We start from the raw sequence: 13,187 nt of genomic DNA on the forward strand, positions 1-13,187 counted from the left end.
GAGAATGGAGTTTCTTTCTGAGGTAATGAAATGCTCCAAAATTAGATAGTGGTGATGGTTGCACAGCTCTGCACATACTAAAAAACACTGAATTGTACAATTTTAAAAAGAGTCCATTTTATGGCACGTGAGCTGCTGTTATAAAAACATGCAAGAAGGAGTCTAAGGAATGTGGAAGAATGGAAACAGCTGACTTGCTAGAAGTGGTGAGATGGAAGTTGATTGTGTTTTTCCTCTTATTGTTGTTTGTGCAATAAAATGTGAAAAAAAGAGAAGGAGATACAGTAGATGAGCAGTAGCTTTGGAGTCTAATGCCCTGAGGTGTCCCTTCCTCTGCTAGTGATTCACTGTGTGCCCTTGAGTAGGTGGCTTTACCTCTCTGGGCCTTGATGAACTATTTTTGGGAGTGGGAATACTACTGACCTCTTGGGACTGTGGGGGGGATACCATGAGGACCCACATTCCCAGAGCAGATAAAAGCAGGTGCCCATGGTGTTCTTGTTTTTGTGTCCTCCTTTATTTATTCAAACAATGATGGAGCACCTGTGACACATTGAAGATACAGAGGAACGAAGAGGGGTGGGACTTTGTTCTTAAAAATCTTGGAGTTCAGTGAAGAAGACAGATACATCAATTTCTAAAACAAGTTCATGGGGAAAGCTCATAGCAGAGACATCCACAGGCTACTTCACAAACCAAATATATTTGGAATTCATGTTGAGAGCTGTTGGTGAAGGGGCCAGTCCAGGAAATGAAAACTCACAGAAGAAAGAATCCATCACCACAAATCACGTTTGTTCTATAGCATGCTCTCATGTGTGCAACCACAGGCAATCTGAGTGCCAGCAAGAAGAGTATTACTACTATGCTTTATAAGGGAGATCACTGAGGCTTGGGGGTCAAGAGAGTGTTGTTTTCATGAAGCCAGTTCCCGGGGTGGGACCCTTTTCACATTGCCCTAGCCACCTCTTCTTCAGAGCAATCAGAGGAGGCATCCTACTAGGAAGGAAAATGGAGTGGAAGTTAAAGAATTGGAAAACAAGCAGGGGTCTTCTCCAAGTTGGGGCTGGTAGGAGGTCCTGAGTATGTAACCTGCCTGCCACCTCCCGTGGGGTGCAGTGAGGAGGCGTGTGGATGGAGAGCTTGGAACCCACTCAGCCCTGGATGATTCCACAAAAGATTTACTGCAATTCTTGGGGACATATCCATGTTCGGTAGGCCACCAATACCTAGTAAACACATCTCAACTGGTCTCACTAAGTAATGAGTTGGGGGTGGGGATGCAAAACATGGTATCATTTACAGAGTGCCTGCTGTGTGCAAATCATTATACAAGTTGCTTTCCCGGTCACAGGCGCATGGGGCGTTACAGTGGCCATCCTCTATATCGAAACTGAGGATCAGAGAGGCTCAGTGCTCTGACAGGGTCACACAGAGAATCTGTGTTAGAGAGAGGAGTGAGGACTCAATCAGCCTCTCTTTTCACTCACCATGAGGATTCTAAGTTACTCTCTGTGCAAAGAAGTCACAGTCTCAAGGCCACAGGACAGAGTCAACCAGTTGTAAGAGCTCAGAAGCCTCCTGCCTTCTGTAGACTGCAGAACCCTGTCTTCCATTTACACAACAATAAGCAACCACCAGCTCATATCTGTGGGGCAAGTGGGACCCTGGTTTTATTGCTCCATTCCTTTGGGCTTAGCTTCTTATCCTGCTTAGCTTCCTAACCAGCACAGAATAGGTGCCTCCAAAGAAGTCTTTAACAATAGCCTATGAGACTCTTGATGTGTTTTTTGTTTGTTTGTTGTTAATCCTCACTCAAAAATATTTTCTATTGGTTTTTGTTTGTTTGTTTGTTTTTTAGAGAGAGACAGTGAGAGGGAGGGAGAGAGGGGGGAGAGAGAGACATAGAAACACCGATGTGAGAGAGACATTTATTGGTTGCCTCCCACATGCACCCTGACCAGGGCAGGGGATCAAAACTGCAACCCAGGTATGTGCTCTTGACCCACAATGGAACTCAGGGCCCATTGGTATACAGGCGAATGCTCTGACCACTGAGAAAAATCAGCCAGGGCTGATCCTTGGTTTTGATGGAACTGACTCCCAGCTAAAAGCAGAAGACCTCCCTTTACCAAATGCATCTTCCTTAAAGAAAAAGGATGACAGAACAGAGCACAAGCATTTGGCATAAAGGACCAGGTGGGTACCCAGTGATGTTGCCAGACTTTTGGCAGCTGGCCAGGTAGTCTGACTGAGTCTCATTCATCACGAGCCACAAGTCCATTAGTTGGCTTCAGTGTCAGCCTTATCCATCAACTCTGAGAGTGAGTTTGTGATCCCAAAGGCTCCTCACCATTGGAGCATCTCTGGCATGAAATGAATGGATAACTCATAGGCCCCAGGGCCAGGCTGCACCCAGCACTCTGCAATTACCCTGTGAAAGGAAAAAGGAAGGGGGCAGGGTGGCTTCTAACACTTGGTAGTCATTCATAATGACCTGTGGGATTAACAACTGAAGTCTGTAGAGTTCTCAGCCAGAGAAGATGGAAGTAGAATGTAGAGTCATCAAGAAATCACCACAAGTATTTCAAAGGTCTGGAAGAAGGAATGCAGACTTTGGGAGCTAAGGGATCTGAGATAAACCTGGACCTGTCTCTTGTTAGATGTCTCATTTTCAGAAAGCATCATCAGCTTTCTGAGCTCCCATTTCTTCACTGGCTGAACATGGATGCTATTTATTATTGTTATGAAAGCCAGGAGCTAATGGGATGGACAGGTTTGGAAGGTGATAGGTGCCGTGAAACTGGGTGAGGGAGGGATGTCCGAGGTGGGGTGGATGGTTAAAATGACTGGGTATAAAATGATGGGCAAGTTTGTGACTTGGGAGACAGAGAGGGGAGTGGAATTAGTCATGGAGGAAACTGATTTTGTAGGGTAAAAGAAAAACAATTCAGAGCCCAAATGGAATGGGGCAGAGGGAATAACAAGGAAAAAAAATATAAGAAAATTCCTTTTTCCACTGGACATGTCAGGGAAATTGTCTAAGACCTGCCATCTACTCAGTCCTGAAAGAGCAATAATAACATTGGAGACTTAATGCTCACTCCACCAGTAACGTCTCCTGCAGAAGCACAGGCCAAAAGGAGCCAGTGGACTCCTTCTCACATGTCTATTCCCACACACTGATCATGCTTATCTGGGGCACTGTGTTTGAAAACATTCTGAACCTCACCCGAACACAGTGCCCAGGAGAGGTGCTTAGTGGCGTCTGTAGTGGGATGTAAGGAAGGAATGGCAGCCTGCTTTCCATGTGTCCAGATCAGCCGTCTGGCACCCCGGCACCCTTTCTCCAGTGGTGGGGACTATTGCCATTGGCTGCTGACAGTTCTTAATTGAGTCTTTCTCCAGGAATGGCCCTCACCCAAGAAGGCTGCCTCGCATGGGGCAATCCACAGCTGCTGCTGCAGAGGGCAGAGAACTCAGCTGCCCTGAACTCAGGGCAGGATCTCTGAAGGGACATGCCAGCTCTAAACCTCCCTTTGGGATCAGTTGATGTGTCTTTTGGTGCTGCATTGTAACCCAGCTCCTCCTTCCATACAATTTTACTTCCCTTACTCCTCGACAGGTGTTGATCCTGAGAGCAAATCCAATAAACTTCCTGCACGCAGATCCCTGTCCTAGAGTCTGGTCCCTGTGATGTATTACACAACCTGTAATACATCACGTATTTGCCAGTCAGTCCTTCACAAGCTATACCGCTCGATGCCTAGTGTACAGCTTGTCATCTGTGTTCAGTTATTCTTTAACAAAGACTTGACATTAACCAATAAGAACAACATGTGATCATCAGCTTTCCCCTTTCCCCTTGTTTGCTAGGAAACTCAAATATAAGTTCTTCATTCTTTCTATTTTTGCCTGTGTAGAGATCAATTTCTGCTTTAGGCTTGGAGGCTCTCTAATATAAAAATGATGGATTGACTCTATTCCTCTCATTTTCAGCATTTCCTCCTCCACCCATCTAATCTGGAAAGATAGAGCATTTGTTCCTGACTCATTTTTGAAATTATAAGAGATTGAAGGTGTCACCATGAGGAAGAACAATAATGCTAATGATGCTCATGGCAGAATGCTTTCAACTTAGATGTATTAGTTTATAGACACAGCAGCTCTTTAAAGTTATTATTTCTTCTGAACAAAAGGTACAAAGAGGCTAAATGGTTTTCCAACTAGTTATAGAATCTAGACTAAAACTTTCTTTCCTTCTCTCCTCCCTTCCTTCTCTCCTCCCTCCCTCCTTTCCTTCCTCCTTCCTCCCTTCCTTCCTTCCTTCCTTCCTTCCTTCCTTCCTTCCTTCCTTCCTTCCTTCCTTCCTTCCTTCCTTCTTTCCTTTATAACCTGGGTTTCTTGACTCCCAATTGTATAGATTCCAGCCACAGGCAGAATATATTTAGTTGCTCTCTGAATACTTTCTAGAGGACCTTGAAACACTGGAATTAGCTCAGGAGACCCTTTCCACTTCCACAAAATCATGGGAACTGCTCATATCCCAAACTAAGCACTGAAGAGCATCATGGGATCGAATAGATGATGTCACAGTCCAATGCCAGAATCCCCACTACAGCCCTGACAAGTGGCCCTCTTGCTCCTGTGTGAACTGCTCCCTTGATGGGGAGCGCACTACCTCACCAGGGCTACTCATTCTGTTGTCCCCTCATTTGTACAATGGGAACAGTATTAAAAAGGGAAACCTGAGATATCTGAACTTGATAATGAATGCAAAGCACATAGTGTAGTACCCAGTGTATAGAAGTACTTAGTGTATGAAAAGATTTGTTCTCGTTCTGTCAGACACAGAACAAGAGGAAGAGAGAATTTGCTTGTAGGAAGAGCACCCTCTGCTCCAGATTCGTTGCTTGGAAATTAGTCCTGACATGGTCTTGAGGCCAAGCAAGGGAAGCACTGAGGCCTAGAAAGCAGGCTCTGCAGCCATACAGCCTGTAGTTCTGTGCAGCTTTGCCATTTAGCTGTGTGACCTTGGAAAAGTCACTCTGTCCTCCATTTCTACATCTGTAGGATGAGGATAGAATAATATCATCTACCTCGTGGTTGTCACATAAATGCTTAAAATTCCGGCAGGTACGTGGAAGACATTAGTTGTCATGTTTGTCATCATTCTCATCTTTCAAACGAGGAAACTGAGGCCAGAAGATTGAGCCATTTCCCCAAGGTCAAACAGCGAACAGAAATCAGAGCCTGTGTGTAAAGCCTGGTCTGCATGAGTACAAAGGGCATGCACTTTCCTTTATATGAGTTTTGCCATTGCTTTTTTATTTTATTTTTTTTAAGAAAGAGGGAAGAAAAGACTCACAAATGCCCATAAGGAATCCTGCCAGAGAGGCTGACTCCCCTGCTCATTTGGAGTGCAGCTTGCTCTTAAAGGCACAGCCGAGAGAACCTGGGAGTCATGTTCACAGACAGGCAATAAAGCACACCCTCAGCTTGCTAAGGAGACATGCCAGGGGATTCAGCAGAGAACACAACCCTGCTCCCGGGTCTGCTATCTCAGCACAACCTGGACCTCCACTCTGGTGGCAGTGGGAAGGACAGACACAGCACCAAGGCCCATGTGGCCACATGAGCTGGTGACATTCGGGTGACTCTGCAGCCCTGGGAGAGATGAAGAAGCACAGCCAGCACTTTTCAAACACAGCAGGACCATTTTAGGTCAGTGCAGCAGTGGTGTGCAGGCTGTGCGCGGAGCATGCCTGTGTTTAGATGCAGGTGGCATGGGGCAGTGGCTTCAGACTCTGTGCAAAAGAAGGCTTGCAAGCAGGAGTTAAATTCAAAACATCTAACACTCCCTATGGCACAGATAAGCAACCAATCAGAACAGACACAATAGCCAATGAGAACAGATGTTGGTTTTATTTATTTTTTCTTCCTATTTCTTTTAGTGTGTGAATCCTCACCCAAGATTATTTTTCCATTGATTTTTAGTGGTGGGTGGGGGAAGAGACACAGAGAGAAAAATATGGGTATGAGAGAGACACATCGATTGGTTGCCTCCTGCATGCGCCCCAACCAGGGCCAGGAATCAAGCCTGCAACCCAGGTACATGCCCTGGACTGTCATCAAACCCGAGACCCTTTAGTCCACAGGCTAATACTCTATCCACTGAGCCAAACAGGCTGGGTCCAGATGTTGGCTTTAAACCATCAGCATGACCATGGGAGCATGTCCCAGGCAAACATCAGGCTCTAAACAAGGAGAGAAGAGGATCAGTGAGGTGGGGGCCAGAGAGGAATAGAGGCACCCACAGGAAGTAAGCCCCAGCCCTAGTCCCAGCCCCAGCAGGAGTCAACGTTGGGAATCCTAGCTCTGCCCAGGCAGCCCACAGCCTCTCCAAGCCCCTCTCTCTCCCAGTTCACACCTGCCTCCATGTTGCTTAACATTCACTAGAAGCACATGCTCCTGCTACCCTTTGGATAAAGTCACCAGGAGTCAGTTATCCTGTGGCGATGAGGCTGGGCGGGGCACCGTTTCTTTGTCTTGCATAAGGTGAAGTGCCACATGATGAAACCCATCGCTGGTCCAGGAGGTCCTGTGGGAGGTACTAGAAGGAAAGGCCCTTCCTTGAGACTTTCCCATGGCCTCACCTGCCACTCAGCCAGTGGTAGCATACTTGCCAAGCCTGAGAAATACCCCCAGAAAACACCATGGAATCACTTCACCACTGCCATCCACTGAGCTCAAAAGATTGCCCTGCTTGATTTTGACTTTGCCCTGCTTGTGTCTTATGAATTGGGTCTCCTCTCCAGAAAAGTAGAAACACAGATGAGAGAGAAACATCATTGATCGGCTGCCTCCTGCATGCCCCCTACTGGGGATGGAGAGCATGTGCCCTGAAGGGAATCGAACGGGTGACCTCCTGGTTCATAGGTCAATGCTCAACCACCAACCACACTGGCTGGGACCCTTTTCTTGTTAATTCCATTAGTGACTCTTCTTACTGCCTTTCATGCATGACTATGGCCTCCCAGCTTTCTCCAGCTCCATTCCTTCTGGATGGAAACCTTACACAGCACTGGGTAAGCAGGAGCTGGATTTGAGTGACTGGAGTTCACCGGAGGATGTTGGTATCACTGAGGCTATGGCCGTGGGGGAGGCCAGTGCCTCTGCGTGGGGCAAGACATCATTGCAGTTGAATACCAAACTTTCCTATCAGTCACCCAGATTCTATTCCTGGTTCTGTCACTTACCAGCGAGGTACCCTGGCAAGTTACCCAAAACTCTTCAAACCTCTATTTTCTTTGGTGTAAATGAATCTTATAGGGTTAAAGAGTTCAAATAATACCTACAGGGCTGAGCAGAAGTAGGTTTATAATTGTGAGTACACAAAATACAAAGATTAGTCTTGTATTATTATTTATTCACTAGAGGGCCAGTGCACAAATTTGTGCATGGGTGGGGTCCTCAAGGTGGCCTGTGGGGATCAGGCAGCAGCTCACACCCCCAGGCTCACAGTCCCACAGCCCTGCCTGGCACCTCACCATGGCCTAGTGCTGCCCCATCACCTGTTCCACCATCCTGCCTATGGGGCAATTGATCAGGGCTAAGGCCCCCCGACTGGCTCCATCAGTGCCTGGGATCCAGGCAGCAGCCCCAATCCTGCCGTAGCCACTGGTTGCCATCTGTGGGGCTATCAGTGGGGTGATCAGGGCCCCCACTTGCACCAGCCTTGGCCTGGAGCCGCCCCTCACCTGCCCCACCATCCCGCCATGGTCCCACTCTTTTCAGGGTAAATCAGGGCTGGCAGTGCCTTCACTGCCACCCATTGCCATGTCACTGATGCCCACCATATTCTGTGCTGCCCCCAGGTGGTCAGTGCACTTCATAGTGAGCGGTCAAACTCCCAATAGAACAATTTACATATTAGATTTTTATTATATACGACTGTTGGATTATCTTCCATATAAACAACTATAAACCTACTTTGCCCGCTCCTGTATTATTAATCACTCAGACATTTATTGACCAGTTGCCATAAACCCTGATCCTGCAAAGGATTGGGGCTTTCAGTTTCTGCCTCAAGAACCTCATGATCCAGTGGGAGAGGATCACAGAAGAACCAATGATTAGGATGCCATACAGTAAGTGCTTTATTAATGACTAGAGGCTTGATGCACAAAATTCGTGCAAGGGGCTTGGCCCTCACAGCTGTGGTGGCTTGCCTCAGCCCTCACAGCCTTGGCTTTGTCCAGAAGGTTGTCCAGAAGGATGTCTGGTCTAATTAGCATATTATGCTTTTATTATTATAGATTATCTTTAAAAGAACTATTGCTGTTAAGTAACAACCATTTTTATTAATTTATTTTATTTTTTATTTTTGCCAACCCTGTGTAGTACATGCTTCATTGAGGTGGAGAGCATAAGCTATAAGCTTCTAGTCCAGACGCCGGATTCAAATCCAGGAATTTTCATGAACTATTTATGTATTCTGGGGCATGATAACTTCTCTGAAATTTAGCTATATCATCTGGAAAATGCCTATGAAAATTAGAAAAAATATGTCTAAGAAGTTACCACAGTGCTTTGCACATAGTAGGGCTTAATACATGTCTTTTAAAGCTGTGACTGAGGGTGTTTGGAGAACTGATGCTGATGGCTCTTGTCCCTAGCCCTGGATAGTGTGTCTGGATAGGTATCAAAGTCAAGGCAGCATGTCCACTGGGGATGTGTGGCAGGACTGTGATGTTTAGTGGCTTCTCTGGTTTGTCCCCAGTTCTGAGCCAATGACTGGAGCCTCGGGGAATGGCCAGCCACTGCCCTGGAGTTGATGGCAAGATCTAGGCAGAGTGTTCCAAATAGGGCAGGCCCTCTAGGGCCAAGGTGCAGAGAAACTGAGTTGTTTGGTGCACTAAGAGGCCAGGCTAGGATTTAACTGCAGACCTGTTGTATGATACATGGCACGGGTACCCCACCTGGGCAACCAACCTCCTGGAGCCAGCAGCTTCTGTATAGACTACCAACACTGGCTGCCCCTCCTGCACATTCAGCCCTGTGCCCCATGTGTGCCCCAGTTCCCCGTGCTGGGGTGCCAGAGGCGAGGCAGGCAAAACTCCCCTCCTCAGGAATGCAGGACCTCTGAGAAGGAGCCATGCAAATAAGAACATACCAGCCCAGAACTGAGCCAGTGCACAGAGAAGAACCGAACTGCACAAACCCAGGCCTGCTTACATGAAGGAACATTCTTGTAGCACCACCTGCAGAGCCTGTTGCTAGTCCCACCTAGCTTCCTTTCACCGCGCTCTGGACTCAGGAAAGATAATCGCTCTGGGAACTGGCTTCCTTAGGAGACCTAAAGGGATGCTTTCAGTCCAGAGTGAAACCTGCCTTTCAGTGGGGCCTGGCCTCCTCCCTTGTCGGACAAGGGGAAACCCAATCCATAAAGGAAAAGGTTTGCACACACACAGCCCTGCGGGGTGGCGGCGGTGGTAAGTGACCCTCGGGGAAAGGAAGGAGCCCCGGATCTCTCAGCTCAGAGTACCTCCTGAACAAAGACCCTAAAGTTTCCTGCTGGGACAACAGGAGACACAGGGCGCTCAGACTCCAGGCACGCCCGCAGCTATCATCTGTCAGTGGTGACACCAGCCCTGTCTGTGTGCAGGTCTGAGCGGCGAGATCAGACAAGCCCCGTGTGGGGGCCGGGGCTGGGGAGGGCAGGAAAGGGGGAGAAAGGGCTTGAGAGAGACCAATATGAATAGTAGTTTTTATCTGACCCCACAGAACAGGGCAAGGGAGAACTGTGTGATCCAAGCCGGGATGAAAGAATGGCTGGCTTCCCCTTGTAATCAAAGAGCTTAATGATGCTTATTAAAAGCCCATTTCTGGGTTCTATTGAAAAATTACACCGTGTTTTTATAAGAATTGAATTTTTTATAAGAATTGCTTCCTAGAGATTAAATACACACATGCACACATACATGCATACCTTTCCCACACACACCACAAATGCACACACACATTCCCTACAAATCTTACACATCACACACATGGGGGTACATCATCACGGATGGCCACAATCCATGCCATACAGACATACTGGGAGGGAAAAGCAGGCCTAGTCCCTGGCGTTGTTCAGCACCCTTTGAAGTCCCAGGCTCTGGGGGAGCCCCAGAGCTTCCGGCTCAAGCAGTTGTCATCCCCACAAACAAACAGTGCAGCCTCTGATCCAGATCATTCTCTGAGTCTTGCCTGAGGCCAGGCAACTCCGCCCCAGCAGAAGCTCTGGGATCATTCAGCTTTGGTGGGACACAGCAGAGCAGTAGGGTCATTATAGAAGGGGTGTGCATCCAGGCCCCAGGCAGATTCTCTCTGATATGCTGCATCCCACATCAGAGGTAGTGATCCTGGCCCAGGGCCCCCTGCATGTTTTCCTCTGGTTATCAGCTTACCCAGGATCCAAAGCTGCCTTCACTCTCAGGCAGAGAAGGTATTCCTTTCTGGACTAACCCACCACACACCGGAGAGTACCCCTCACAGAAAAGAATTCCTCCACAGCCATGGGGGCCTTCTTGGTGCTGCTCACCCCAACATTGACCACCTGCTGAGGGGCAGAGTTACTAAAATGCCTGCTCAGGTGCTCAAGCCATCAGGTGAAGCAATGGGCTTTTGGCAGAAACAAATGCTCTGGATGTCAAGGTCAATGCTAACCCCTATTCACTATGTGGCCTTGGCCAACTCTCTAAGCCATAATTTTCTCCTCTGCAAAATAGCAATAACGTGTTTTTGTTGTTATTGTTGTTGTTGCTTTTTCATCTTACAGAGTTTTGGGGAAGATGGCAAAATGTTCTACTGATTGTAAACACCAAAGCAGATGCTAGCAATTCTCACAATGAGACAGTAATAAAGAAATGGAAGATCTCATCAGTTGGGCAATGCAGGCCTCAAGAGCAAAGCCTGTATTATCTTGTTATTCCCCATGCCAAGTACAGAGTCTGCCACCAGATAGTCTGAGGGGGAAGTTTAAAAGAAAGAATGAAAAGCAAGGGATACCACAAGGTAAGTGGCCTGTTCAAGGTCACAGAGCAGCTTATGGTGGGACTGGAACCCAGGTCCCCTGGCCCCCCTAGTCCAGGGCTCTCTGTTCTAGACACACCAGTTGGGTCAATTGAAGGTTCAATGATGTCACACTAGGCACATGGGCCAGGTTTGAATGAGCTCTTCCATTCTCAGGGACAGATCCCATCTGATCCAGGCAATGCCTGAGGCCTTCACAGACTCACCTGGTAACCATTCCAATTCGATGGTGGGAACAAACAGAAAACCGCAAGCGCAAATAATACCCAAACACCTCAAAACAACTCATCTTACTTCCTGACTTGAATTGCACAAATCAGAAAAGTCACAAGATTGAGACAACGGGCCGCAGAGATTGGAGACGAGACCTATATCGTGTGTCAGGCTCACTTTCAGCATTATCACTTACCTGCTGACCGAGTGTCGCAGAGATCACCAGCCCTCTCTGAGTCTCAGTGTTTCCATCTGCAAAACAAGAAGACAATGACAATGAATCCCTGCAGATCGCTGGACTCGGATGCATCATCAGTTTATACCTAATATGGGTTACCAACTGCTTATGATCCCAGGGAAATGGGAAAATGGTCAGGGACAAGGAGGGAGTTATTTCAAAACTGAAGTGAGATAATCAGAGATGAAGTATGATAATGGATATTATATGACAAACAGGGCACTGATGGTGCCCAACTCTTGATACAGAAAACCCAGCCTTCCAATCATTCTGGCAGTTACTTTTGTTTTTCACAGATGTCAAAATGCAAAACACCATTAAATACCAGGAGAAATAGAGCAGAGGAAAATGCCACTACCTCTACCTACTCATGTCTAATGTTTGGGATATTTTTCTTTCTTTTTTTTTTTTTTTATTCTCTACATACATATAGTTTCCCATTTTGCAGAGAGGGGGTATAACAGTGCACTATACTGAAAACTAATTCCCCCTCCCTGCCCCAGGGCTCTCCTATCACTGTGGCCTGCATCATTGGCTCATTTGTATTCCCATGCCTTTGTCAGGCTCCCTAAGACTTGTCAGGTCCCTGGCAGGCACTGTGCACACCTGAGCCCAGTGAGGGGCACGTGACCTCAGGAGCCCTCAGTTGGTCTTTCCCCCACTGGAGTTCAGGTACCTCATCTGGAAAATGAGGAAACCACACTGGCCATCTGAGAGGTCACTTTTAACTTAAAAAGAAAAGGAAATTCACCTATTTGAGTCCTACTCTGCGACAGCCAGTGAGCCACCAGTATCTACAGACATTATCTCACAATCCTCATAACCACCCTGGGAGATCCTACCGATTAGAAAACTGCCACTCTGATTTGGTATCACTTTCCCAATTTTTGCTATATTGCTATCTTACCTCTGCTGTCATTTAATTTTTCCAAATCAATTCACTTTTTTTTTTTTGCTTAATTTTATTGTTAATGGATTTTTTTTAAAGTTCTAGAAGCTCTTTACTCCTCCCCCCCTACTCTCTATGGTGCAGTGAAAGGCAGCCTAACCTCTCCACAAAGAAAGGTTCCGATATTGCAAAATGGCTGCTAACACATTTAAAGGAACTCTTAATCACGACAATGCTATATAAACTGTCTATGAAGTCATGGGCTTAGGGGCTGTGAATACATATATATTTTTAGTGCTCATTAGAGTAAGTAACTTCTGAAATGTAAAGGCTCAGCCCTGCACCACCCTGCTCCCATGGTGCCTGCTTTCTCTTGGAAGGGATGGTCTCAGCCCCCTCACGATGCTGCAGCCAGACCTTAGAATCAAAGTCACCTCTCAGAGCTGAAACAGCAATGTCACTAACACTATAAGTCCAGCAAGTTGCCTGAGGTTACACTGCTAATAACTGAAGGCACTGGGACGTGGGCCCCTACCCCACTCCTGACCCTGTGCTAAGAGAGTGTATTCAGTTTCCCTTCAGGTCCTCATCAAACCCCAAATTTGCAATTCCATGGCATCAGGCCACCAATTAAGCTTCTTTTCCCAATTCAGGCAGGTCATTCTGTTCTGTCTGGTCACTGGGTTTCCCACAGTAGATCGTATCAATGCATATTTAAGTTCCCGAAAGGGCACTTTGCTAAGAAGCTGCATAATTGCGAAAACCAAG

General features: G+C 47.0%; 1 protein-coding gene across 1 annotated transcript in view; it reads right to left on the bottom strand.

The window, feature by feature from the left end:
- Nucleotides 1-11,545, bottom strand: part of TENM4 (teneurin transmembrane protein 4) — a 547,191-nt gene extending 535,646 nt beyond the window's left edge. The window contains exon 1 of the mRNA XM_045577427.1: nucleotides 11,489-11,545. The gene's annotated coding sequence lies outside the window, so the exon portion shown is untranslated. The remainder of the gene's footprint in view (nucleotides 1-11,488) is intronic.
- Nucleotides 11,546-13,187: the final 1,642 nt, after the last annotated feature.

This window comes from Pipistrellus kuhlii, unplaced genomic scaffold, assembly GCF_014108245.1.
Source record: "Pipistrellus kuhlii isolate mPipKuh1 unplaced genomic scaffold, mPipKuh1.p scaffold_m20_p_9, whole genome shotgun sequence".
In the NCBI taxonomy this organism is placed as follows: Eukaryota; Metazoa; Chordata; class Mammalia; order Chiroptera; family Vespertilionidae; genus Pipistrellus; species Pipistrellus kuhlii.